The sequence below is a fragment of the Pelodiscus sinensis genome, chromosome 1, assembly GCF_052426305.1.
Source record: "Pelodiscus sinensis isolate ZL-2025 chromosome 1, ASM5242630v1, whole genome shotgun sequence".
Taxonomy (NCBI): Eukaryota; Metazoa; Chordata; order Testudines; family Trionychidae; genus Pelodiscus; species Pelodiscus sinensis.
Genome location: NC_143052.1, coordinates 336,033,114 through 336,060,541, shown reverse-complemented (window position 1 = coordinate 336,060,541; position 27,428 = coordinate 336,033,114). Strand labels below are relative to the sequence as shown.

The following is a 27,428-nucleotide window of genomic DNA, read 5'->3' as shown; positions in this document are numbered from 1 at the left end:
TGTGATTCGTTATTATTATGATCTATTGGTACAGAATCCCATTATACTAGGTGCTTTGCTAAGACAGAACCAAAAAAATATTATTTTGGTGAGATACTATGGTGATTATCTAAGATCTATTTCTTAACAGGGAGCATGAAAATATTAGCATTAACAAGTTTTGTACAGCTCCCTACAAAATACTATGCAGCTATGACAGGGATATAATTCATGAGGGAGGGAAAAGAAGACTGAGGTTTCCCAACTCAATTAATGTTTAAAATAAAAAAAAATCATATGAAGGACAAAGCAACCACATGGTTCTGCAGTTTCTTTGGTTGTCATGGTAAATGAAAATCACTAGCTCTCAAATTTGTATGTTCTGGAGAAACCAGGGAAAGACAACAAAACATCTCTTTTTATGCACTAGAGAGGAACATTTCCGTAACAGCTGGTGAAACTACCAGATATTCTACAAAACAAGCGCTGCCCCTTCCATATGAAAATGTTTGTCTGCTCTCTGTCTCTTCTCTTTGACTTACTAAATAACCTTTTGAAAGTCAGGGAACACAGGCTATTCAGTGTAAGCAGACATTCAGGCAGGGGTAATGGGAATCACGTGTGAGCTCTTGCCAGCTGAATTAATCAAAAAGATCTATGCTGCACTGAGGCTACATCACTAGATGACCAACAGAGCTGATGAGAAGGTACAAGGAAGAAAGAGATGATGTCGTATAATTTCCCCTCCCAGTAAATCACATGAATAATGATTTTTAGACACTGTATTAATGCAGTGTTCCCCAACTTTTCTTGGCACCAATCTACTGCTTTTGTTTTGGGGCTGTTATTATTTCGTTTTATTTTTAATAATTTGAGTTTCATTCAAATTTCTTAAAATTTGGTGTGGGGGGGGTTCTACTTGTATCTACTATAATGACTAATTTAGAATACATGTGTTATTCATTACAGTACTGTAAACGGTAATCTCTTTATAATTTTTGCTAATGCACTTTAACATAGGACTATTTCAACAGTGCTATGTTAAAAAGTCCTAGGGAACCTTTAATGTGCACAACAGGATCTATATGGACCAATTAATGGGCAATACATTAGTGCACTTTAGAAATCAATTCCTGTAGCCCGTATTAATGTTCTGTGTAGACAAGCTCTTGGACACAAGTAATCAATTCTGGTATTTGTTGGATAAAAAAGAAGCCTCTCTTTCTTCTTTGATGACGTTTTAAGCTGTGTTTATTATTTAAAAACAAAACCGGAAGCCCTCTATGTACACTGTGTTGTCCTACATCTGAGCACATATGGCAAACCCTATGTCCAAGCACAGGTACTGCCCTCTTTTTTTCTCCGCCCTTTCTTTCTCGTTTTGCCTGTTCATATATTCCTACTTTTAACTGCTTTTGTGGCCTCCTCTACTCACCAGAGGGTAGGAGAATGGTCCATTGGTGGACCCATGAAGCCAGGCCCACATTATGCTTTTTTAAACAGAACTTAATGCCTTGAAAGCAGAGACAAGATGAGAGGCTCTGTCCATGAGGCTGCTGCCTAAGCCCACAGCTCTGTATGGGGGAGCTGTTCCCACTGTTGGCTGCCTCTCTCTTTACTTACAGCTGCAGGAAGACTTTTGCAGTAGAGGAATGAGGCAGATCTGGTATTTTCTTACTAACAGTGCTTCATTATTCCACCCTGCCGCTGTGTTTGCACTAGAACAGCAATGACAATAGAAAATATGGTGTAATAGCAGCAAATATCTGCTGATTTTCCCCAGCACAGACCTTCAGATTATAGATGTTTATGGTAACTGAGATAAAACTTCATCAGCAGGCCTCTTGAGAGCTGATTATTCCAATAAAAGTGCTGTTTGTTCCTTGGCTGCAGACTGAATTCCTGTGAATTTCAGGATATCCACACAAACGTCAGTGCACCACAAGGACTTCTCGGTTGTTTTCATTCTCTGCTCTGCCCCCTCTGCGAACTTTCTCTCCACCCTTGGGCTAAAATTCAAGGCCTTTTGTCTTGGTGGAGCAACAAACCCCTAAGGAATAATGTTTATTATATCATGTAGTCACTAATGCTGCTCCTCCTCTGGATGGTTATTTTATCCTGCAGGCAAATCTCCCCACTCCTCTATTTATTGCACGTTTGAGACCAGCAGAAGTTTCACAATCACACACACGTGCAATTTGCTGGAAGGAATCATTGCTTTAATGAGAAACACAAGCTCTACCACTTAAAGTGCAGTGACAAGCAACTATGTACAAAACAGCAAGATCTTATTTAGCAGATCTGTTCTGTGCATGTATTTAGGTTCCTATCTGTGGACTTGAATAACCCTTGGTAAGCATTTTCTGCTAGACATTCCTGCTAGCCCTGCAGAGCCCAAGTAACTAGAGAAAGCCAGCTGTATTCTATTCCTTCTTGAGCATCGTCCACAAAATTGTTTACTAAGTTCCAATCAGGTAGACTGGGGGCTGAAAACAATCGAGTTGCACAGCTAGACCCTTTATTACATATACTGATGTACAAAAAGGAAAGAACCCCGGTAGGCTCTCAAGGCCCAGATGGTATTTGCAGAACTGTTTCTTAAGCACCATCATTAAACTTGTAAAGTGAGCATATTACATCTTGAGTCACTTTTGGTACGTCTACACTAGCTCGTTAGTTCGAGCTAGGTAGGGTAATGAGGGGTAACGGTAGTTCAAATTAGGATCTTTAATTCGAACTACCGTATATTCCGGCGTACAAGACGACCTCTGATGTTAAAAAACATCCCCCAAAAATCGGGGGTCGTCTTGTACACCGGATGCCCCGCCGCCGGAGCCCCTCCACGGCTTTGAAAGCCTCGGGGGAAGCCGGCGGGGGGGCATCCCAGGCGCGCATGGGCTGCCCCCCCGCCGGAGCCCCTCCGCGGCTTTGAAAGCCTCGGGGGAAGCCGGCGGGGGGGCATCCCAGGCGCGCATGGGCTGCCCCCCCGCCGGAGCCCCTCCGCGGCTTTGAAAGCCTCGGGGGAAGCCGGCGGGGGGGCATCCCAGGCGCGCATGGGCTGCCCCCCCGCCGGAGCCCCTCCGCGGCTTTGAAAGCCTCGGGGGAAGCCGGCGGGGGGGCATCCCAGGCGCGCATGGGCTGCGCCCCCGCCGGAGCCCCTCCGCGGCTTTGAAAGCCTCGGGGGAAGCCGGCGGCGGGGCATCCCAGGCGCGCATGGGCTGCCCCCCCGCCGGAGCCCCTCCGCGGCTTTGAAAGCCTCGGGGGAAGCCGGCGGCGGGGCATCCCAGGCGCGCATGGGCTGCCCCCCCGCCGGAGCCCCTCCGCGGCTTTGAAAGCCTCGGGGGAAGCCGGCGGCGGGGCATCCCAGGCGCTCCTGGCGGCTTTGCTCCCGGTGCCTCTGGTCTGCTGGGGACCATCTCCAGCAGACCAGGGACACCGGGAGCAAAGGAGGCGGAGGGGCGCTGGGGTATAAGATGAAACCCTATCTTTTAATTAAAAAGATAGGGGGTCGTCTTATACACCCAGTCGCCCTATACGCCGGAAAATACGGTACCTACTCTGTGCCGCGTGTAGCCGCGGGCACAGAGTTCGGACTAAGGGGAATTTAAAAATGGCAGCACCCGGGAACATGCAAATGAAGCCCGGGATATTTAAATCCCGGGCTTCATTTGCAACTCCGCTTGCCCTCATTACCCTACCTAGCTCAAACTAACGAGCTAGTGTAGACGTACCCTTTTTGTGATAAGTAGGAAGGAAGCTCTATGACAAAAAAAAATTTTGACACTCTTCTTTCAGTGTAAACCACAGTAAATCCTATCCAGTCTTTGTACGTGACTAGGACACCACCAAACTAATGGTCCATTTTGGTCAATTACATGGCCATAGGATTTTAAAAATAGTACATTTCATTATGTCACCGATTTAAATCTGAAATGTCACGGTGGCGTAATTGTAGGGTCCAAAAAGGGGCTATTGGAGGGTGCGATGACAAGGTTGTTGTACGGGCCGTTGCTGTACCCCTATCCTTACTTCTGCACTGCTGCTGGCGGTGGCACTGACTTCAGAGCTTGGCTGCTGACTGGGAGACCAGCTCTGAAGACAGTGCTACCAGCACCAGCAGCACAGAAGGATGGCATGGTCGGATATTGACACCCTTACCTCTGTGCAGCTGCCTGCAGAACTGGGCCCTCAGGGCTTCAGCTGCCACTCTCCAGCTGCCCAGCTTTGCTATGGCATTGCCACCTTCACCTCTGCACTGCTGCTGGCAGGGTACCACCTTCACAGCAGGGCAACCGACCAACAGCTGATGGTCTCCGGCTACGGAGCTCTGAAGCCAGCACAGACGTAAAGTGGTGTCACAGGCTGATATACCCATCACCTTTTGCATGTGCATCACAGTCCTAAGTCAAATCTGAAGGGCTGTTCCGGGTCTCAGGGCTATGCAGGTAATTGGCCTTAGTCCTGAATACGGCCTTTGCTAGCACGATGGTGAGGTCTGTTAGCCAGAGTCAATACTACAGCCCTTGATGTCAGGGCCGGGAAGGCCTATTGGTCAGAGTCAGCAATACTGGTGAGGTGAGCCACTACCTTGGGCTAGGTGATGGCTGGTTAGGGGAACACGAGCCCATTCTCTTCACAAGGTCCCAACACAGGGCTCTGTCAGTGGCACATGCCACGCTTTGGTCTGGTTCAGTAACCATTTCCCTCCAAAGCCTCCACAGGCCGCTTCCTACTTGTGTCTCTGGATTGCTCCATCTCTGGGACTCTACAGTCTCTCAACACTCTCCACGATGTCCTGAGTCTGCCAGCTGGGGTCTGCATCTGTCTGTCTGGCCTCTGCATCTTGGAACATAGGCAGATTTCCTTCCCCATGGGCAGTCAGCCCAGACTGAGCTGCTCTGCCGCCTTTTATATGCTGGCTCCAACAGGAGCATGCATAGCAGAGCTGGGAGGGGCATGGCCTCCTCGGCTAAGTGAGAAGGATTAACCCCTCCTATACCAGTGTGGGGGCTGACACACCCCATCACACATCCTCTCCCTTAATATGCCATCGGTAGGAGGAGAGTTGTCTCTTCCCCTCCTCTTCGGGAGAAAAAGCCCATGTTTCCATGGGCCTTCTCTGGCCAGCGTAGCACACTGAAGGAGTAGGGCTGAAGTTGTCGATACCAACTCATGATTCAAGCATTCATTTCCTTCTTGCTATTAATCTATCATTGGCCAGGACCTGGTGGGGGCCCCTATGTTTGAAGGGGACCATGACACATGGGCCAGGGGAGGGGGTCCTCAGTTCCCCCTGCTGGATGGCCTTCTGACACTAGGCAAGAGACTCAGTAGTCCTGCACTTCTTAGTATAAACTGGGCCAGAAAAATATTTGGGCCACTTGCTGCAGCATTTTCTCCCTCACCAGGTGCCTAGCCCAGGGTACCGAGTGAGCCAGATAAAGCAAGCCTCTCCAAAATTGCCATGGGTCTTCCTTCATCTGTGAGTCCTGAATGAGCTGTTAAAGAAGGTCATTGCAGGTCTCAAACCAAGATCCTTGGAGAAAGCACTGAGGTCAGTCCTCCCAGGCAGAGTCCACCGCCTGCTCCCAGGCAGGGTTGGGTCTTCCCTTTGTTCTGCTAGGAAGTCCCCATCAAAGTCCAGCCATCCTTGTCCTCTTCTTGATGGAATTTCAGCCAGACGGAAGCCCACTTCTGCTGTCCCAATGTTCCACAAGGGTCCTTGTAATAAACAGGAGGAGTGCTGATCAGCACCCAGTGAGTAGGGGGTTAATCTCAGGTAGCTAGCAAAGGGGTTGGCAGGGAGTCAGAGAACCAATGGGCATATGGTGTTGAAATATGAATTGTACAAGACTCCTTGCCTGCTATCTTTGTGTGGAGGAGAGAAAAACCAGGAGTTGAGAGACATAAAATGATTTAAACCCAGGCAGGACTACAAGTCTCCAAGGAATTTGGGACATGGGAGTGGACTGAACCAAGGAAAGATTGAAAATAAGTAAAGGGAAAAAGTGGATCTAGTCACGATCAGGGTATTTTTCTTTATTTTGTGCTTTGGTTTGAACTGTTCTGTGTGAATCTATGCCTCCCCCCCCCCCATTTACCATCTAGCATTGTGCCCAGAGACTTCTCTCTGTTTCACTTTGTTTTCCTTAGTTGGTCTGTAACTTCTAGCAACCAGGTATGCTCTCTCAAGTTTATATTTTGTTTCGTAATAAAAATCACATTTTTAAGGTGATGATTTGATTCTTGCGTCCTGGAAGGTGTCCTGGAAGGTCTGTCTATCTGTGTGTATCTGCAGGCCTCGTACTGAGAGGTCAGCTACCAGAGACTGCAGCTTGTTTTCCTCTTTTCTTTTTTCAAGTTATTTTGGGACACCCCTGGGGTGGGTTCAAGTATTCACCCCTGGTTTTAGGAATAAAAATCACTTGATGGTGACAGCTTGTTTGTTTGTTTACTTCTCAGAGCCAGGGTATTTGTGACTCTGGGAAGTTTTGGTAACGAGTGTCTATAGAGGCAAGGTTTTTAAGCTTTCTTGCGGGCCCTCCCCTTCTGCACTCAAGAGTCCCAGAGTGGGGAACAGCCCTGACAGTCCTTCGGAGGGGTTATCTGGTCTTCGGAAGCCCGGCAACTCCTTCTTCACAGAGTGTGCCCCTCTAGCTCTCAAGGGGTACGCACTCCACTCCAAAAGGGGGCCACTGAAGCCCTGCTAGCCATAGCCTGCCTGGTAATCTTGGGGTATCTTCAGTGCCATCCCAACTAAGCATAGCCTCTCCTGATAAGTGGCCTCAAGTCGCAACCAGGCAGTAGGGTTGCCAGATGTCCGGTTTTCTACCGGACAGTCCGGTATCTGTGCCCTCTGTCCAGTAGAAAAATTCAGAAAATACCAGACATGTGCAATGTCCGGTATTTTCTGAATTTCCGGCTGGGCACCGGACAGAAGCCTGGCACGGGCAGGGGAGTGGATCTGGCACGGTGCGGTGGCAGTTGTCACATGCCCCTGCTCCTGACATGCTCCATGGCAAAACAGAGAGCACAGGGCAGGCGTACTTGTTCCACTGCACTCTCCTTCCCCTCGACTCCTGCTGCCACGGGGAACATAAAGGATGTGACTATTACTGCCACATGGCACCAGCCTTCCCCCCATCCCCCAGTGATCCCCAAAGCTGCATCCTTGGGGACAGAGTGCATCGGGGCAAAGGCGGATAACAAACTGGGTCCCTCCGGCCGGCTGGGATTTCTGGGCCAGTTTATACAATTGCTCTGGCCAGGGCTGGCCTTCAGGCTGAGAGTTTGAGACCCCTAGTTTAAAAGCAAAACAAAAAAGAGCCATACCAACCAAAATAATTTAAAAATGACTTGCGTAAGTCTCATGCATTCCGGCATTCTCTCAACAAACAGATCAAGTATTAAATTCCATTTTATAGCACATTCCACACTTTGAAAACATTAATTAACTAATTTTCACACCAGTAAAACCAAGTAATATTATCCCCATTGTACAGATAATGAAACTAAGGTACAGAGAGCTTAACTGACACCTCCGATCACAAAGTAACTGTGAAATTAATTAATAACCTTCCGAAGATGAGAATCCAAAGGAAACATACACAAAAGTTTTATGGAGATCAATTGAAGAGGTTAAGTGGAGACTTGATCGTGATCTATAAATTCCTAAGCAAGAGAGATTTCTGATACTACTCTAATCTAGCAGACAACAACAGCATAACAATATAAAATGGCTGGAATATGAAGCTAGAAATATTCAAACTGAAAATAAATAATATTTGTCCTCTTTCTTTTCTTTTAACAAGGATAATTAACCATTGGAACACTTAATTCTCCATCACTCAAAGTATTTCAAATCAAAACTGCACGTCTTTTCTAGAAGACAACCCCAAGACCATCCATAAATTATCTGATTCGTAATTTACTGGAATAAAGTTCTATGGACAGTGTTATAGCAAAAGTTATACTATTTGACCACAATGGTCCCTTTCAGGTTGCAAAATCTGTGAAACCAAGTATAAACTAATGCGGTGTTGTCTGCCAGAATCTGCAGCCAGAACACCTCCAGGGACTCTAGTATTGCACCAAATCCTGGCCAGTTTTCATTGCTGCTACTCAAAATCCATCCGTTTCACACAGCTGTCATTTGGGAAAGCTACAGATGCAGACTGTAGAGATTCACTAGGGGGAAGGAGCCAAACACAGGGGCTATGTCTACACTGGCAGCTTCTTGCGCAAGAACAGCTGTTCTTGCACAAAAACTTGCCTGCTGTCTACACTGCACGAGCGTTCTTGCGCAAGTAAATTTACAGTCTAGCATTGTAAAACAAGGCTTCTTCTGGAAGAGTTATTCCTCTCCCCACAAGGAGTAAGCCCTCTTGCGCAAGAGTTCTTCCACAAGAAGGCAGTGTAGACAGGCAACATGAATTTCTTGCGCAAGAAGCCCGTATGGCTAAAATGGCCATGTAAACGTGTAACTGTCACTGGGAGTGGGGGGGGGGGGGGGGGGTCTGAGCGTCCCCTACTGTTACCTTCACCACACCCACAGTACCATCTCTTATGAGTCTCGCTCTCCCAGCGCTTGCGGGAGTCCCGCACTATTTTGTTTGTCCTCCCTTCCACGAGAGGGGGACCCAGGCCTGCCCTCACTCACGGGCCCCAGCTCAGGGCCCTAAGGACTTAGAGCCTATGAGAGTCCAGTCCGGCTGGCGGGGCTTCCCGTCGAAACTCGCCAGCCCACCAATCCAGTCGGGTTCTGCCCTGGGCTGCTTTCTCTCCCCTTCTCTGCATCTCCCCGCTGACCACCTGGGTCGGGGCCTACCAGGTCTTCAATATCAAAACCTCCGGCTTGGTCCCTGGGGGAGGCGTCCTTGGGCTGCTTCCGGGTCCCTGTCCCGCCAGGTCTGCCATCTGTCCTCCTGGCCCTCTGCAGCTCCCGAGCTGAGGAGGCCTCCTCGGGCGCGCTGCCCCTTGCCGCGGCCCCATTCCTCTGCCTCCCCCCTGCTGCCGGCCCTCCCGGTGTTTAAATCCCCCGCCGCCACTGGCAGCGCTGGGGCACAGGGCTGTGACGCGCACGCAAGGGGCGGGGCTCCGTAACCTGCTGCGTGGCTCCACCCCAGTTGCGGTTATGGCCCCTGTGGCCGCCAGGCTCCTCGCGGTCTGCGAGCAGCCTGCGCACTGCCGGTGCCGAGTCTCATTCTGGTGTTTTGAAGCTAAGCCCGCTGATGCTTATAAAGCACACTGAGCATTATTTTATTATTAAAATGAAGACAAATATACAAAAAGCAGTGGCTCGCCACCCCCACTTTTTCCTTAAGGTAGAAAGCTATAAGACTTGTGCAAATTATAATATTAGATCATCTCTGATGGAACCTAAATTAATCTAGCTCTAAACAATGATATTGTTTTTCCACTAAAATTGATGCCATTTTAACATGCATTGGTTGTTTGCTCTCCTGGGTTGCAGGCTTTGTTAGTTTAAAAACCAAAACCTCTATTAAACACATTTAGAGCAACCTCAAAATTTAGCAAGATTGCATATGTGACTATGGTGCAAAGAAAGTGGATTTGTGCACAGTAGCAAGAAGGAAAACAGGGCTTGCTGCTGAGAGGACAAATCCAGGAGTGCATGAAGACATAATGATATACAAGTGGTGAACTGAGAAAACATACAAAAGAATGGATAGTCTAGCAGCACATGTAATGGTACCATGAGTTTTCGTGGGCACAACTGAGTTTTTTTCTGAGCGTTAACATTGTCTTAATTGGTGATTCCTTCATTTGTATTGGATTGTGTTGAAAGGATAAGCTCTTTTACAGCCTTACTTCTAACAACATTTTTCACATGGGAATGTCCTGGTTTTAAAAAAAACATTGTCAGGCAGTAGGGAACAGTAAAAGTTATAGGAACATAGGGGAGACAGGAAGGATAGCAGGGGAAGATTTAGGGCAGGGGTGACCATGGGGGGCAATGTTGGGGCAGGAAGTCTTGAGCCAAGGGTATTGAGTGGAAGGATATAAACTTTTTCGAGTTTCAAGGGGCAGAAAGCAATAATGGGTGAGTGAGCAGAGATGAAGAAGAGAATGCAAGACATACTCGTGTGAACTATCGTCTATGATTATATCTGACTTTGTATATGTCCAAGACAACGAAGGGAAAAAAGGAGTATAAAACTTCCAAGAGAGCATTTTTAAAGTATTTCCACACAATGTTGGCTGGATTTTAAAATACATATTATCTTCTGAATAATTATTGTCCTAAACCAGGAAACTATTCAATCAGTAAAGAATGAATTAGAAGGGTTTTAGTACAATTCTCAATGCAACCTTGACAAGGGAGTCACTGCCAATGCCTCCATAATACAGAAAAATATTTTATCTTGCAGGCACACTGAGAAACAAAACCTCCTTTTATCAGCTTCATGTAGGCTTTTGAGTTATCACTGAATTTAGGAAACATCATAGAATAGTCATAGTGAAGACAGACTGAATAATGGAAATATACTGTTTAAATGTCAAGTATCAAAGGTATTTTACATCCCAGTTGACCTTTATATGCCTCCAGTTAGAACACTGGTTGTGTTGTGATACGTACTGTATTTAAACATGTCCTCTGTTATCATAAGCTTAACTATTTAAGCCCACACAAACTGCACATGAAAAAGGCATTCTTGTAATCCTAGAGATAGAAAACTTCATCTCTACTGAAGAAGTTAAAATTCTTGCAGTTTGTTCATTAATCTGCTCCTTTGATTGGCTAATACTTCTCTGTGGTAGACTCAACATACTGCCTACAGGTGAAGCTAGCAGCTCCCAGGCTCTCTCTGAAATTGGTTTGCATATTTTTTGTTGGCAAATAATAACTTCCCTGCAGATTCCTGACTAAAACTGGAGCAGCCATAGAAAGAAACTACCCAGGTAGAAAACCTGATTTAAAGATTTTGAGGACTATTCCAAGGGCAGCGTAAATACTTATACAGTGCAGACATTATTACTGAAGTTACCATAAGCTCATAGAGGCAGGGTCTGTAGTAAGAGTCAGTGCATGCCTCTCTTTTTTGTCTATTTTATGTTTTGTCTCTTTTATGCTGCCACCTCTTCCCTATGGCCAGGAAAGGAAAAGGGGATGGGATTCCTTCTCGAGGGCTGTCCCTGGACCCTGTTCAGGAGATCCAGCTTTTGTATTGTGTCTCATAAGTATCAGATAAAATTATAGCTGCTAGAATGGAGAAGGAAAATTCTCTACCTTCCCCCCTTCTCATCCTGTATCCTCGTACGTCCTGGGATGGGAAGTGAGAAGTATCCACCACTGTCTAGCACTCCTTCGATTTTCTGGCTGCCTCAAGAGGTAGGCAACATGTGTTGCAACAGAGACATGCCCAGGCATACCCACATGTCAATTCATCTTCTCAATATTTCACCAAAGAGGGTTGTATGTGGTTTCTGCTGAAAGGTAAAGTGTAGCTGATTGCATGGCTATTGTGAGATGTTTGACCAGAAATCAGTTCTAGCGTTATGGAATATATAAGATCTCATGTTGCAAAGCTGTCCCAGTAAAACCTATCATCTGAAATGGGGCAGTTCGAGCACTGACCCAACAGAAGAACAATGAACATTTGTGGAGACAGACCCTGCTGACTGAGTGAGATCCAGGCTTCTGCATTGGCAAACAAACTCCAATAAAAATATCTGAATAGGAGACTCCTGGGCTACGAGATGTGAAAAGCTGAGACTTCATCTGGGGTCGCACTCAGGAAGTTTCAGAATCTCATTCCTTTTCCACACATGAACACATTGCTCCACCCTTTCCAGGTTCTCGGACATTGGTGTCTTCCACTTATGGGGACGTTCAGTCTCTGAGTCGCCTTACAAAAGTTAGGTCTGTTTAGAGTGCTCTGGCATGGCTGACTCAGTCAGGATTGATTGTGACTCCTGTCCTACACAGGGGCAGTCTGTCCATATAGGCCAACTAGGTGGTCGCCTAGGGAGCCAAGTTAAATGGGGCACCAAATGGTGGCGCAATATCATTGAGGGGTTTGGAGGTGGGGGGTGCCGATTGCATGGTTTGCCTAGGGCGCCAGTTGCTGGCAGCTAGTCTAGGTTCGCCCCTGGTCCTAAAGTAATCGGCTTGCCCCTGGTCTGTTAAGCGACTGTGGGTGCTGGAGGCTTGTCAATTATTTCCTCTCTTCTGATCAATATGGGACAATGGCCTGGAATTGTAAAAGAGAATTCCTCCCCATTACAGGAGCAAGGACTTTAATAGTGTGGGACTCTTATGAAAACTGAATCCTAGTTTTTGGATCCCTTCTGCAAGGAAAGAATGACCTTTAGATGAGAGAGATCTCATGAAGCAGGAAAGTACTTTTTAAATAAATATGGACTATTAACTGCATGTTATATCTTTCTTTTATCTGTAGACTCCGGTTTCCAAAATCCTTGTATGGTATTTTCTTTGACGCTTTAGCAAGCTCAGGTAAATAAACTTCAATCTGGTTTTACTATAAACCTGTTTAAGTGCCTTGTGCGAAGAAGAATGTTGATCTGAAGTGAAACCAATCAACTGGGTTGAACTGCTTTCTTGGAAGCAGTGTATCGATGTGCATTGTAAGTGTTTAGAAGCAGAACCATCCTGTCCTTTGCGGACCCCCATGGGGCCTAAGAGAGTGCTGAGGGGGCCTGGCACTGGCAGCAGAGACAGGCCCACCTCTGCACTCACCAGCAGCAGGAAGTAGGGATGTTAAATTTAGATTAATAGGCTAATCAAATAGTTAATGCAAGTTGCATCGACTATTTGATTAGTCTATTAGGGAGCCTCGCTTTTGAAGTGTAGCAACAGTCTCAGGGCTGTTGCTACACTTCAAAGACAAAAGCGATGCCGGGAGCACTGGGCCAGCAGTGGACTGATGGAGTCCCCTGTTGGTCCCTTGCTCGCTGTGGAGTTTCAAAGCGGCAGCATCACATGGAGCTGGAGGCCAGCTGCGGACTCCCCCACTGACCCTCACTATACATGGCATTGCTGCTTTGAAACACAGCGTGGAGCCAGGGACCAGCTGGGGACTCGCCCGCTGACTCCAGCTCCATGCAGCACTGCTGCTTTGAAACGCCGTGGGGAGCTCCTCACATTTCAAAATGGTAGTCCCATGTGGAGCCTGGGGTCAGTGGGGAGCCCGCAGCTGACCCCGGCTCCACACAGTGCTGCTGCTCTGAAGCCTCCTCCCCTCTCCCCTCCCCCCACCCCGGCTGCCTCTTTCTGATAGAAGCAGTAAGGGGGGAAGCGACTAGTCGACTAGTGTATCCACTGTCTGATAAGTATCCACTATCTGATAAATCTTTCATATACCTAGCAGGAAGTGGAGCAATCCAGCCCCACCCTGCTCTGCTCTGCCATCTTCCAGCCAGGTTGCTCCACTTCACCACGATGTCAGGAAATGGAGTGACTTGGCCCCAACCCGCTCTGCTCCCCCCAGCAATGAGGCTGGGAGCAGAGCAGGCTGCGGCTGCATCATTTTACTTCCCACTGCCGCAGTGGGCGTAGAGTGGCTTGACCCTGCTGCCAGCGCCAGACCTCCCAGTAATCCCCCTGGGTCATGTCTCTTGAGGGAACAGGAGCGGAGTAAAGGCAGGAAGAGGTGGGGCAGAAGTGGGGCTTGGGGGAAGTAGTGGAGATGGGGGCAGGGCAAAGCAGGGGCAGGAAGAGTGGGTGGAGAGGGTGTTGCTCCTGCACCCCCGTAGGGACAGCACTGTCCAGAAGACTAAGGGACTGGGCACTCAAGCTGAACAAAACAGGATATGTAAATGCTTATCCTGTAGAAGTGTAGAGGGAAAGAACAGGGCTTGCAGAGCCTAAAGTGGAGCTCCTGTTTTACCAGTAGTCAGTGGCTGGAGAGTTTCCCATAGTGAACAAAGACTGGGCTCCCTCCCTGACATTCACCCCAGACACCTAGTGTCACCCAAAAAGAGTCACACGTCTCCACTGCTCCACTCCAACCTCACTTGAGCTACGTCTACATTGGCATGATCTTGCGCAAATACTCTTTAACTCAAGAACTCTTGCGTTAAAGTATTTGCTCAAGAGAGTGTCTACACTGGCATGTGCCTTTGCGCAAGAGATGTGTTTTCACACAAGAGCATGTGTGCCAGTGTAGATGCTCTCTTGTGCAAGAAAGCTCCGATGGACATTTTAGCCATCGGGCTTTCTTGCATAAGAAATTCATGTTGCCTGTCTACACTGGCCTCTTGTGCAAGAACAGTTGCGCAAGAGGGCTTATTCCTGAGCGGGAGCATCAGAGTTTTTGCGCAAGAAGCCCTGATTTCACACATTGGAACGTCAGTGTTCTTGCGCAAGAACTCCCTGCCAGTATAGACAGGCAGCATGCCAATGTAGACACAGCCTCATAATTTAAATCTTCCTTTGCTGTGAGTAGCTATAATGCCATTTCCTTACTCACACAGCAACAAAAGTGAGATTATTCTGATTCTTAGCCCCACGGGTTCTAAAGAGCAGCAGATAAAGGGAAAGACTCCAGACAGCTTTTTCTGTTGCTTGGGAAAAGTTCTGAAGAGTAAAGGCAGTGTTGGAGCTGTCTGCTGGTTTTGGAAGGCAGCACTGCATTGGTTTTCACACTATATTTGGAAGACTTTCACAGCCATATTCACAAGGTGAGTTAAGAAAATAAAAATTAAAGCTTAGTTTCTCGAAAACCTGATGGCACCCATATTTGCCCAGGAAATCTTCCAATTTATCACAGATCACCATGCTCTTTCCCTCTGCAATCTTGTCCTCCATCAACTTTCATAACTCTAGCCTCTCCTGGCTTTCCACTTACTTCCAATCATTCCTTCAACACTTCATTTACGATCTTCATCAGCATCTTCACTCCAATATTTCTGGGGGGCAGGTCCTACAGAAACTTAACACATGCCTCTTCTTCCTCAACAGACTCTCTTCTGGGTGCTCTAAGTCACAAATATTATTTAAACTATCATGTCTACCCTGATGATTCACAGATTTACCTTTCTACTCCTACCCAGTCTCCTGGTCAAACCAAAATCTCAGACTGTAAGAACAGAAGAACTTAAAAATGGTGAGACTAGATCAGAGCAATGGTCCACCTAGACCAGAATCTGGTCTTCTGACAGTGGCCAATACCAGATGCTTCAAAGAGAATGAGCAGAACAGAGCAATCATCAAGTGATTCACATTTTGTGATTCAGCCTCAGCATCTAGAAGTCAGAGAGAGATCTGTTAGAAGTGGTGGCAGAAAAACAAAAAGTAAAACACTGAATCTTAAAATGCTGAGCATAGACGGATAATTCCTTTCCCACATAATACAGATTGGTCTGTCCATTTGAAATAGATCTTTGAAATACAGGACATGAAAAGAGCTTTTTATTGTTTGTGACATGCCTCCTTCCAGCAGTCAAAACTATTTGCATATTAGCACATTATTTCTCCCTCTTCATATTACTGAACAAGTTGCAACACCTTACTAGGCAAGACTTCACGGATATGCAAATAGAAAGTCCCTACCTATATTTCATTCACGGCACAAATAATGGTTCCAACTTTAAAAAATATGTAATTAATGTCATAAATACAAACAATAAAAGGATCAGAATGGTACTGGTTGGTTGTTCATGTCACAGTAATATTTGAAAAACTGTTTTAAAAATAAATCAATCCTTCAGGTAGGAATTCATTACTATAATAAATAGCAAGAGTCAAATTCTGAAAAAATGAAAATAGGGATGTGAATGAATAGTCAGTTAGCTGATAAACAAATGCTTATCAGTTGACACACTAGTCGACTAGTCGCTTCCCCCATCCTTGCTGCCTCTATCAGAAAGATGCAACAAGGAGGGGGGGAAGAAATGGAAGTGCTTCAAAGCAGCTGCGCTGTGTGGAGCCCGGGGCCAGACCCTGGGCTCCATGTGGCACTGCTGCTTTGAAATGCTGCTCGCTGACCCCGGGCTCCATGTGGCGCTGCCTCTTTGAAATGCCACAAGGAGCATGGAGCCAGTGGGGGACTGCGGCCTTGTGCTCCCCGCAGCACTTTTGCCTTTGAAGTGTAGCAACAGCTCCAGAGCTGTTGCTACTCTTCAACGGCAGAGGCGCATTTATCAACTAATCGAATAGTCGATGCAAATTGTATCGACTATTTGATTAGCCAATTAATCAACATTTTACATCCCATTTTACATTGAAAATTCAGCTTTAATTGAGTCATTGGCTGTCAATGTATTTTTAAATGTGAAAAGAGCATGACTTTCTTTTTAGGTCTAAATTCTGCATACCTAGAAGTCCACAAATTAGCATACAATTCTTTTAAAAGAAAAACTCCATTCTAGCAAGGCAAAAATATGCACTTACCCAATAACCTACAGTTTCCTCAAAAGCTCAGTTGTACAAAATACATATTTTGCAACTAGACAGTGAGTATGTAACTCACGGACATGTAAGTCTAAACCTTGAGCCTTAAGCAGGAAAAAGAAAAAGAAAAAAGGATCCATCTTAAACTGCAGAGTTCTCAATTATCTCAGTGGTAACTGGACTCCACACAGGCACATCTGTTTGCAGAACCAAGCCCACAGAATATCAGTAGTCATGAGGTTAAAAAAATGAGGGGCATTATCCAAAGGAATATTCACAGAACGAAAAGGGAAAGTAGTTTACAGTTTAAGTTGTAATGTGGTCATTTCCAGAAAAGAGTCTGACATTTAACATCCTGACCTGGTTATCTAATAGCTACTTTAGGAACTGATGCAATAGACTTACTGATTTGATGAGCCACAGTCAGTAAACAATAATTAGTGCCAGTTTTGTTATTTTGCTTCAGAGGCCAATTCTCTGGTTTTTTATATTTATTTAGATATCATCCTCATTTATCTTAGCCAAAGTGATTATGGATTTTTGTTGCTGTTTGTTTTCTGTTGGTTGGCTGTGTTGTGGGAGTCTGTGCTCAACTTATTTTGGATTTAATCAGTTCAATTAAATAAATAATAAAGAATAATTAAAACTACTCAGTTTTTTAATAGTTTATTTTCCATGTGTAAGGTAACACTCTGTCTTTTTTTACTATTGCCAGCGAATTACTTCTACTGTCTCTCTTCACCATTACATATTAGTTCAGAAAGCAGGGAGAAGGAAAAAAAGAAGTTTTTAGTTCAAATATCCATCAGAACAATTCACATACTTAAAGCTGAGCATGTGCTTACATGCTTTGCAGAAGTAGGTCCTGATTCTCTGTTTCCCTACACGGTACCTAATTGTTGCTCCCAACTCAGGGTTGATCACTATCACAAAATCATCCCTTTGTAATAAAGTGAGGGTCTTTTAATGGTCCAACATACACATGGTTTGAATATCCGCATGGGCGGTTGGTGCAGCTGGGGCTAGGGAGAGACAGACCCGCCCCCTCTGCTGAGGCTCTGCCCCCACCATGCAAAGGGGAGAAGGAGGAGCCACACTGAGCGTGCATGCCCTCCCCCCACCATAGGGAGGGGAAGAGCACATGCATATGTGCCTCCGCATCCCCAGAACAGTGGGAAGGAAAGAGGCCACATGGCCCAAGCCTTCCCCAGCCCCAGGAGCAGCAGAAAGGGAGGCGACTGCAGCCCAAGCCGGCTCCCAGGAGCAACAGGAAGGGAGGCAGCCATGTGGTTCCAGCATCCCTAGCCCCAGAACAGCAGGAAGGGAAGCAGCTGTGCGGGTGGCCCAAGCCTCCCCTCCCCTGGATGCAGCGGGGAGGGAGGCGGCAGTGCGGCCCAAGCCTCCCTGGAGCACAAGGAGGGCAGGTGCTCAGGGAAAGCAACACTCCGCCACCAGTGCCCCTACAGCAGGCATTCAGGGGGTGGACTGTGGTCGGGGCGAGGCTGATTGTTTAGGATGGCTAAGCCACCGGGACATCCATGAATATCCTCTTGACAAGAACAAACAGAAAATTTGTCTCAGTCCTGGGAAACAGGCTGAAAAGAGAAACACTACCAGAAGGGGAGGAGATAACACCAATTCATGTGGGATGCACGAGAAAGGGGCACAAATGGCAGTACAAGTATTTCTGATGGCAGTACAGGTATTTTTTTTATAGTGCAGTTGTTCCATGAATAGCATTCACAGCAGCAAGCTCATAAATGGTATATAAGAGTAGTTCGTTCTAGGCGAGAACGAAGAAACTGCGGGCATTTGACTCACTATTCCCTGAGAGGACAATAGATACTCTACATTATACAACAGCTGTCCCATACTACACGATGGTTATTTCCCATAAGATTCTTGGTCCCAGAAGCAAGGTGGAGGACACTGAATAGCTACCCACAGTTCACATAGTTTTGCTGATACATTTTGAGACTGCGTGGGCACAATACACCCAACACAAGTGGCCAATTGCGTATGTGCTCTGCCAAAATAGATTTGCAGTCGCAGTATGACGACAGCTTTTTACCGGTGCAGCTTGCTAGTACAGAGAAAGCCCATGCTAAGAAGTTGCATCTTTGGGTTTGAAGGTGGATGGGGAGTTTTGCAACATCTGACTATGGATCTATTTAAGTCTGTACTTAAAGTATTATACTGAAGTAGTAGTCAGCTGGGGAAAAGTGAAAGGCCATGCAGCACTTCCACCTTTGAAATGAAGCAACAGCTGCGCAGGCTCTTACACTTTGAAATGTAGTAAGTGCCCTTATCAACTAATTAAATAGTCAATGGAAATTCCATTGACTATTCGATTAGTTGATTAATCTAATTTTAACTTCCCTAGTTTTCTAGACCTTTAATCATTTTTGTTGCTCTTCTCTGGATATTCTCTAATTTTCTACATCTTTCTTGAAATGTGGTGCCCAGAACTGGACACAATACTCCAATTGAGGCCTCATGAGCACAGAGTAGAGCAGAAGAATGACTTCTCATGTCTTGCTCACAACACTCCTGTTAACGCATCCCAGATTCATGTTTGGTTTTTTTTCCAACAGTGTCACAGTGTTGACTCATATTTAGCGTATGGACTACTGTGACCCCTAAATCTCTTTCTGCAGTACTTCTTAGACAGTCACTTCCCATTCTGCATGGCTAAGTCTATACTGCAGAGTTTTTGCACAAAAACTCACGGAGCGTCCACACTACAAGCATGTTTTTGTGCAAGAAAAAGTACAGTAGATCGTCAAAAGTCAGGGCTTTTTGCTCAAGAGTTATTCCTCTTTCTATGAGGAATACGCCTTTTTGCGCAAAAGCTCTTTTACAAAAAGGCATGTGTGGACAAACAACAGGAAAAAGCACAAGTGCTCTGATGGCTATTCTGTGAATGGCCGTCAGAGCTTTCTTGCACAAGAGCATCCATGGCAGTGTGGATGCTCTCTTGCACAAAAGCACATCTCTTGTGCAAAAGCACATGGCAGTGTGGATGCGCACTTGCGCAAGAATCCTGCAGTGTAGATGTAGCCCCTGTGTGAAAGAGACTGTTCCTTCCTAAATGGAGTACTTTGATTTGTCCTTATTAAACTTCATCCTATTTACCTCAGACCTTTCCTCTAATTTGTCCAGATCATTTTGAATTTTGGCCCTGTCCTCCAAAGCACTTGCAACACCTCCCTGCTTGATATCATGTGCAAACTTAATAATCATGCTCTCTATGCCATCATTTAAATCGTTGATGAAGATGTTAAACATAAGTAACACATCACAACAAAACACATCACAAGAAGCAGCTTCAGTTGCATGGTTCAGATAAAGCAATTTCCATTTGGTTAGGAGTTTGCACTTTTATTTGCAAGACAGTTAAGTGAAATTTTGACTAATTTCTACAAATTAGTCAAAGTTCAATCAAACTAATGCAAATTTTTGTGTGTACACACTTATCGTATTCATGCTGAAAGATACTACTGTGTTTTGGAAATATGAAAAAATGCTGGAATGAATAAAATGCGCACAGATACCCTTTAAACAGTATACATTATTCAGAAACAGAAGGGATACACTTTTTTTTTTTAACAAAATGTGTGCGCCAGCTCTTGAAATCTCAGACTTCTTGGATCCGCAGCATAAAGTCTCAATGCACTAAAGTAATTTTGTATATACAAAATCCAAAATTCTCCAGGAAATCCCCTAAACCCACATAATGTCCTCAAGCACTAATATTTTCATTGGGGAATATGACATACCTGAAATATATGTAAAAGTTAAGCATAAAGGCACACAGTTGTGTTCCTACTAGCTACTATGTGAGGAGGCTGAGAAGACAGAGTTTTTCGTGAGAAATAATTGATACTGATAAATTTGCTTCACTTGAGCAGTTTTCAGTCACAGAAAAAAAATGACCCCCTTTTTAGTGAAAGCACTTCCCCTTCTGAAGTTCCATCATCAGAAACATGGAAGGCATGACTGAAGATCTGGAGTTAAGCATTAGTCCATTGATACACTACTGTATTTTAGTAGCTCAAATGAGGAGCAGTGAAGAACCAATTGTAATAAAGATACACTTTAATTTGCTCTCAGTTACATTTGGGTTTGGCAGAAACAATTTTTTAAAATACTATGACAGATCATATCAATATTTACTTTAAGCATTTATTTTGATATTATCAATATAAATGTGCACAATTATGGGAAAGTATGGAAGGGTCAGACAATAGAAGAGGTCAGATAATCATTTGACAGTAGACACTAAGTCTACATCTAGACTGCAAGCCTCTTTCGAAAGAGGCTTTTTCTAAAGATACTTTTGAAAAAATCTTTCAAAAAAGAGCATCTAGACTACAATCTGTACTTTCAAAAAAGCAAGCCGCTTTTTCGAAACAGAGCACCCCTGCACTTTCGAAAAAAGGCGTTATTCCTCATAAAACAAGGTTTTCCACGGTCGAAAAAACTGCTGCGTTCTTTCTATTTACTTTCGAAAGGACGTGGCAGCAGTCTAGACGCAGGGGAAGTTTTTTCAAAAAAGGCCACTTTAAAAAAAAAACCTGTAGTCTAGACACACCCTAAGATTTGGGATGTTAAAAGTTCATAACCGTGAAAACACAAATTGCCAATATCACATCACAATATACGTGCTGAACTTCTCTAGTCCAGCATCCTCAGGACCTGAGCAGTTTCAAACGAGAGAATTTTCCAGACTAGGAGAGGTCAATATTGTCTAGCAGCACTACCAACACTTTCACTGCTTCCTGGACAGGACATTTCAGGGTAAATCAGAGCTAAATAACAGCACAGAACACTAAGAGCTAGGACTCGTGGCTGTAAACAAACTTCATGAGACTGCGGAAAACTTGGCCACACCAATAAACAGTGGACATCCAGCTAACTAAAATCATTCCAGACGACAGATGTTTCCAGACCTGAGAGTTCTGGACTAGAGAGGTTCAACCTGTACAAAGAAAATAACCTTGAAACAAACTGTACAACTCCAGATAGGAAACATGGCTGGAGACAGGACTGAAGGTGGTATAGCTGTATGCCTCAGAGGAACTGCTGGCACAGCACAGTGGCTCCTAGGAGTGATGGCAACACACGAGGGATATAAACTGGTTAAACATTATGTTGTAGTAATGCTATAGACTACACGTATTTCTGCCCCTCCTCTCTGCCAGTAAATTTTTTTAGCAGGCTAGCCAGCAGCCTGGCTCTGGCTGGGATCTACCTATCAGAGGCAGCAGCACAGGGCAACAGGAAGGTGGTCTGCGAGGGGAGCTGGTTTTTAAACTGGCTTCCCTCGCAGACCAGCTCCCACTGGGCATCCCCTGCTGCTGCTTCTAACACAGAGGCAGCAGCGCAGAGTGGCAGGGGGCTCCTCAGGAGTGGGGCCTTAGTGCACTGGCTGCTGACCCCACTCTCCAAGTACTATAGAACAAGTGAGTAACTGATAAGAATTCATGAGGTTAATTGACTATTCAATTAACTGATATTTAACATCCCTAATTTCTGGGGGGTGGGGGGGGATGAAATCTCTCTCTACCAACATGTACCACTAAAATTTGAATCCTGCCAAATCTAACTACATTTAAATAGGAACGTTGATTGTAATGGTCCAATTTATTACAATTCCTCATGTAATTGTAATGAATGAAATGGAGTTACATCAGGGATACATTTGCTCCAATTTGTTTTGTTTCACTTAATGGTCCAGTTGAGACGCATCATACTCCAGGAAAGGTTTAGATCACAAACATGACAGAACAATTTTTCATGCTATAAAACAAGCATTAAAAACCAGCACAATTTTTCTCACCAATTATGTCAATAATTGATTCTATGATTTCATCCTGCAGTAAATAAATTAAATGAGAGACTAAAAAGGTTCTTTTAGGTCATCTAGCCCATGCTCCCTACCAATACAGAGCAGTTCCTACAATCCATACTCCAGGTATTCTTCAACTGAGTTAATGATTTAATAATAGAGCTGTCACCACTTAGGAGAACGGAATAATCTCCACTCAGCTAAGTAAGTAAGCCTCACTCTCAGAGATTTTGCTTGATATCTATCCCCAATTTTCCCTGATTTAAATGTTATCCCATTATTCCAAGGTTTAACCTATCTTGTCCCATCCTCTGCAATTCCTGTCCTATTGTCCTCATCAATGCACTTACTTATATTATGATCAATAATTTCTTTAACTTTCATTTTGCCACATACATCTTTAATCTGGACAAAACACACACACAAGCCAGCTGGTTTCAGACATGTTTCCTGACTGATATTTCTGAAACTATTATCAGCAAAATTTAATAATATTTTAGGACCCATCACCAAAAAAAAGCAAATCTCCCACTAAAAACTAAAAGGATTGTACCTAATTCTTGACTATAGAATCAGGCCTGTTATAACTGTTCATTTAATTTTATTTATGAGGAAAAAAATAAGTGGGCCCCAAGCAAGCAAACAATACAGCTGCATCATCTACGTAAGTCATATCACAATTTACACCAGACAACTGAAGTTGCCAATGACGGATGCCATCTTGACTAATACACTTAAGACTGAACTGGGAACCTCCAGAACAAAAACCAGGAGTTGCTACAGCTTGAGTGAAAAGGTAAGGCTCTCTCACTCAAGTTATACATGACTCATTTCATGCACACTGTCATGGGTGGGAGGGGGAATTTAATACACTCACAAGTAAGTTACATTGGTCAAAAAAATGGAGGAAAAACCTGGTTTGTGTGTGGAACAAAAGAAAAAGACACACAAGATATGCCAGACTCAGCATCCTCTTCATTTTTCCCTCCCACTGCTGATGTCTCTTCTTCCAAATGTCCCCAATATGACGGACCACTTAAGCCCCAGTACATCAAACTCTCTTCATTCAAATCTTTTCTAAAGGCTCATTTCTCTCACAACCCTCCACGCCTTACCCTAGCCTAAGTGAGTCAAATGCCTTCTCTCACCCAGCACTGCAGCAGAGAACAAATCCATGTCAACACTTTCCTTGGATCTCTTAGTCCACCTTTTATTATTTGTGTCTGTGTTTTAGATCCCAATTGCATATCAGGGTTGGACTTAAAATGTGTCCATGCTAGTAGATTCCAGTGTGGGATTGTGACCTTCCCTATCCCAAAGTATTTACAGTTACGGACCATTTTTCTTTGCATCCAATACAGTGTATAGCTCATTGCTGATTCTTAGCAAATAAATCAAGGGTGGGCAAAGCAGGGTCCATGGGCCGGACCCGGCTCACCAAACTATTTGATCCGGCCTACAGCCATCCTGCTGCTCCCCCACACCCAGGCCAATCAAGACCTGGGGACAGGAGGGAGCGCACAAAGTCTTCTCCCCCAGCCTGGGACGCATGGCACAAGCTGTTGAAAATGGCTGGTGGTTTCCTCTAGGCACCACGCACCCCTGGCAGGGTGGGGGAGGGAGACGTCATGTGATCCCCTATCCCTAGATCCTGATTAGCCTGGGGGCAGGAGAAGTGCACAAGGTCTCCTCCCCTCCAGGGATGGACTACACCTAGAAGGAATAGCCCCCTTCTGCCTGAGGCCCCCCTGCAAAGTGTCCCCCCTGCAAAAATTATTGCCCACCCCTGAAATAAGGTGTTGACCTTACAATCATGTTGACTTGTGCATATCTTTATTCACACAAGCAGTCCTTTAAAGCCTAATAGGGTTATTATTTGCATGAGTAAATACACACACTTGAGTTTTTGCAGGATCACGACATAAGTAACCTGAAGTTTCTACAAATCAGCTATTTAGGAGGAGGATTGACCTGATAGTTCTTGACTTTGTTCATTCATGGTTTTATGCAGTGTAGGAGTAGCAATGTCAGTCCCAGGATCTTGGGGAAACCATGTGGGTGAGGTAATATCTTGTAATGGATTGAGTTCAATAGCTTGTCTCCCTTACCAACAGAAGACAGTCCAATAAAAGACATTACCTCACCCACCTTGTTTCTCATTCATGGTAACAGATGATGACCTATAGTCTTTTTCCATTTCTGTTACTGCAGGGCAAAAACTGCAACACATCCCCATACATATTGCATTTGCCTGCATGCTACTTGGTGTTTGAATTTTTTATGTGCTTTCTAACTCTAATTTTTGCTAAATTATTATGTAGCATCTGAGAGCTAACACGTTAGGAAAAATTATTACTAATTATATAAATTCACTAATATAGGAACATGATAAAACAAGCGTACATGAAAACAATGAATACGAATGCAAGATGAGTATAAATACACAGGCACTGTATTTACATTAGGGACTATAGTAGCCCCCCATTCTATGAATCCCCTGATGTATAGATTTCTCATAAAACTTACATATCATTGATTTACAGAATACACTTTCATTCTATCACTGCAGTTCTAGCACTTGCTTCTCATAGCTTACAAAATCATTGCTGTAAAGGTTTCTCTCTTACAGCCAACAGGAGAACCATATATTAAATTACACGCTCACTCCCTTAATAAAAAAGGGGAGTATGGGGACGCCATTGCACAAAACAAAAGTCTAAAAAAAACAAAAGGCAACTGGACTGCATGCACTGCTTTTCTTCTCCTTTAACTTAGCAACAACACGGAAGGAAGGAAGGAAGGAAGGAAGGAAGGAAGGAAGGAAGAAAAAAAAAGAGAGAAAATAGGAGGAGAATTAGCTGAGGAATGTTTACCCCTCAGGAATGGAGTTGCAAGATAAGATCACATAAAATGCACTGTTTTACACACTGACTCCATAACCATTGTGTTAGTGTTTGCAAACACTTTGATCAAAAGAAACAGGGAGTTTCATTGTCCACATTGCACTCATGTCACACATCCCTTAGCATTGCTATTCCAAGGAAAGTCTGCCAGAGGACAAAACCGTCTCAGTTACACAAGAGTAGCGCAGAAGCAAATATGCAGCAGAGAGGGGAAAATCAGCTCAGCTGCACACACCCTTCCTGTGCCCAGAGTCAGTCCTTGGAGTAAAACTTTGACAGGATCCTGCTGGGAGATGCTGCGAATTCTGCAGTGAAGAAAAGCTTTATTTTTACTGCTAATATGTTATACAACAGAAAGTAGATTTCTCTGGAGCACACTTGGATTGGTGTGATGATATGATTTTAGAAAAAGAAATATTTTGAACCTTGTTAATGGTTCGTGCAAACATCTGAAAGCACTTAACAAAAGTGGGCATTATCCCCATTTTACAGATAGGGAAACTGAAGCAAGTGACTTTCCCCACAGAGTTAAGAAGAGAATGAGGAAAGGACTCAGATTCCCTCTCCCCCATATCCTGTGCTCTGCACTGCCTCCAAAGAAAATGAGGACTGCACTGTGACACTGTGTTGGATTCCAGAGTTAATTTTAAAACACCCACATTTCTTCTATTTATGTCAAAAGAAAAACCAAGTGGATCACAAAAAGAAAGTTCAATAGTTAAGACTGGGAACAGCTGTCTAGAGCATCTAACAGTCCAGCTGTTGGTTTTAAAAGTATATATTCACTCACTCTACTCAAAAATAAATCTGAAATAACTGAAATAGCTAATAGCTAGTCATGCAACTCAAGTCACTTTTTCAATAAAGGAGACAAGCAACAGATCTAACAAAAACCTACAATACACATAACAATAGCCCCCCAGTGCCAATTTTTTTTCTTTTCCTATCACCAGTCCCAGAACTCACCAGCCAGAAATACACTTATTTTATAGCATCTTGGCATCATTAAGCCATAGCAAATTAAGATCTTAAACTGATAAGATCAATCATATTTGCTGCTACTTTCATCACTGAGATGGCAAACTGTAACAGGATTCCCTCCAGTTTTTTGTTATTAAAACTGTCTCTCAGGAAAGTACAATCAAATTACTACTTATTTGTTATTGTGTACTGACAATTGCAATGGAGTTTATTTAAAAAGATCTAGAGATGCTTACTTTTTTCAAACAACTCAGTGACACTTGGAATTAGCCATATTTAAAAGAGAATACTCTTAATTTAAAAAAATCAGACAAACATCCTGTGACTGATAAAAAGAAATGTGACACACTAACACAGAAATGTGAAGTGTGTGTTGTACCTTTATTTTTATATTTTATACAGATATTTTAATATGATTGAGCCTACCGCCTGTGGCTCTTTCTAATGTGTTAACCTAAAGATGTGGGGAAAGGGAAAGAAAGCATTTCACATATGCAGTAAGTCTGTTATTCAAATAGATCATCCATTTGTTCTTTTAAATACAAGAAAAAAAGACAACAAAGTATTCAAAGACAATATTAAGTCACTATCTTATTTCCCTTTAAATCAACTCTTGAAATGCACCAAGCATTTGAAAGGCACCAAACTACCATAAATCCACATCTCAGTTGCGTCTTTCCCTCAATACCGGACACACATCCCTCCAACATCTGTATACGAAGGGAAATCAACACTGTCTGATGATCGTTCTGCAGACGGCAAGTCTCTCAGTAAGGATTTTTCACACGCAACCACCCCTCCAAAATAATTATCAAGCTTGTCGACAACTCCATGCACAGAAAAAAACCCGGAGTGATTCTTCCCTGTGGTACCATGCCCCCACAAAAAGCCCTGCTCAGAACCTTCCCCATCAATAGCACTTTTTTTACTTAAAAACACGTATTACTGCCAAGTTGATAACTAGAAATCACAGAACTCACCTGGGTTTGGGATTTTCCCCCTTCTCCTGTGAGACCATAAAAAAGACACAACGTGGGAGTCAATCACCTAGACATGGGGTAAGGCTAGCGGCTCCCTTGGGATGTCTGTATGGTTCCACCCCGCCCCCCCCACTTTGCTTGGGAGTCACTCACTGCCCTAGTGCTTCAGCAGCAGGGGGAGGCGGCTACAGTGTAGCACAATGAATTGCAGTGCAGAATCCTCCCCAGCCTGTTTTGCAATGACATCATCCCTATCGCCAGGGTGGGAGGGAGGAGGGGGAAGCCTCCCATTGGCCCTTAAGTTCGGCGGTGCGGCACTCCGGGATTTGTAGTTCCCTCCCATAGCTAGCGGCAAGCCC

General features: G+C 44.5%; 1 protein-coding gene across 1 annotated transcript in view; it reads right to left on the bottom strand.

Annotated features, from left to right (window-relative positions):
- RAB30 (RAB30, member RAS oncogene family) overlaps nt 1–27,313 on the bottom strand; it is a 63,610-nt gene extending 36,297 nt beyond the window's left edge. Inside the window, exon 1 of the mRNA XM_006132171.5 lies at nt 27,070–27,313. The gene's annotated coding sequence lies outside the window, so the exon portion shown is untranslated. The remainder of the gene's footprint in view (nt 1–27,069) is intronic.
- Between the last annotated feature and the right edge of the window lie 115 nt (nt 27,314–27,428).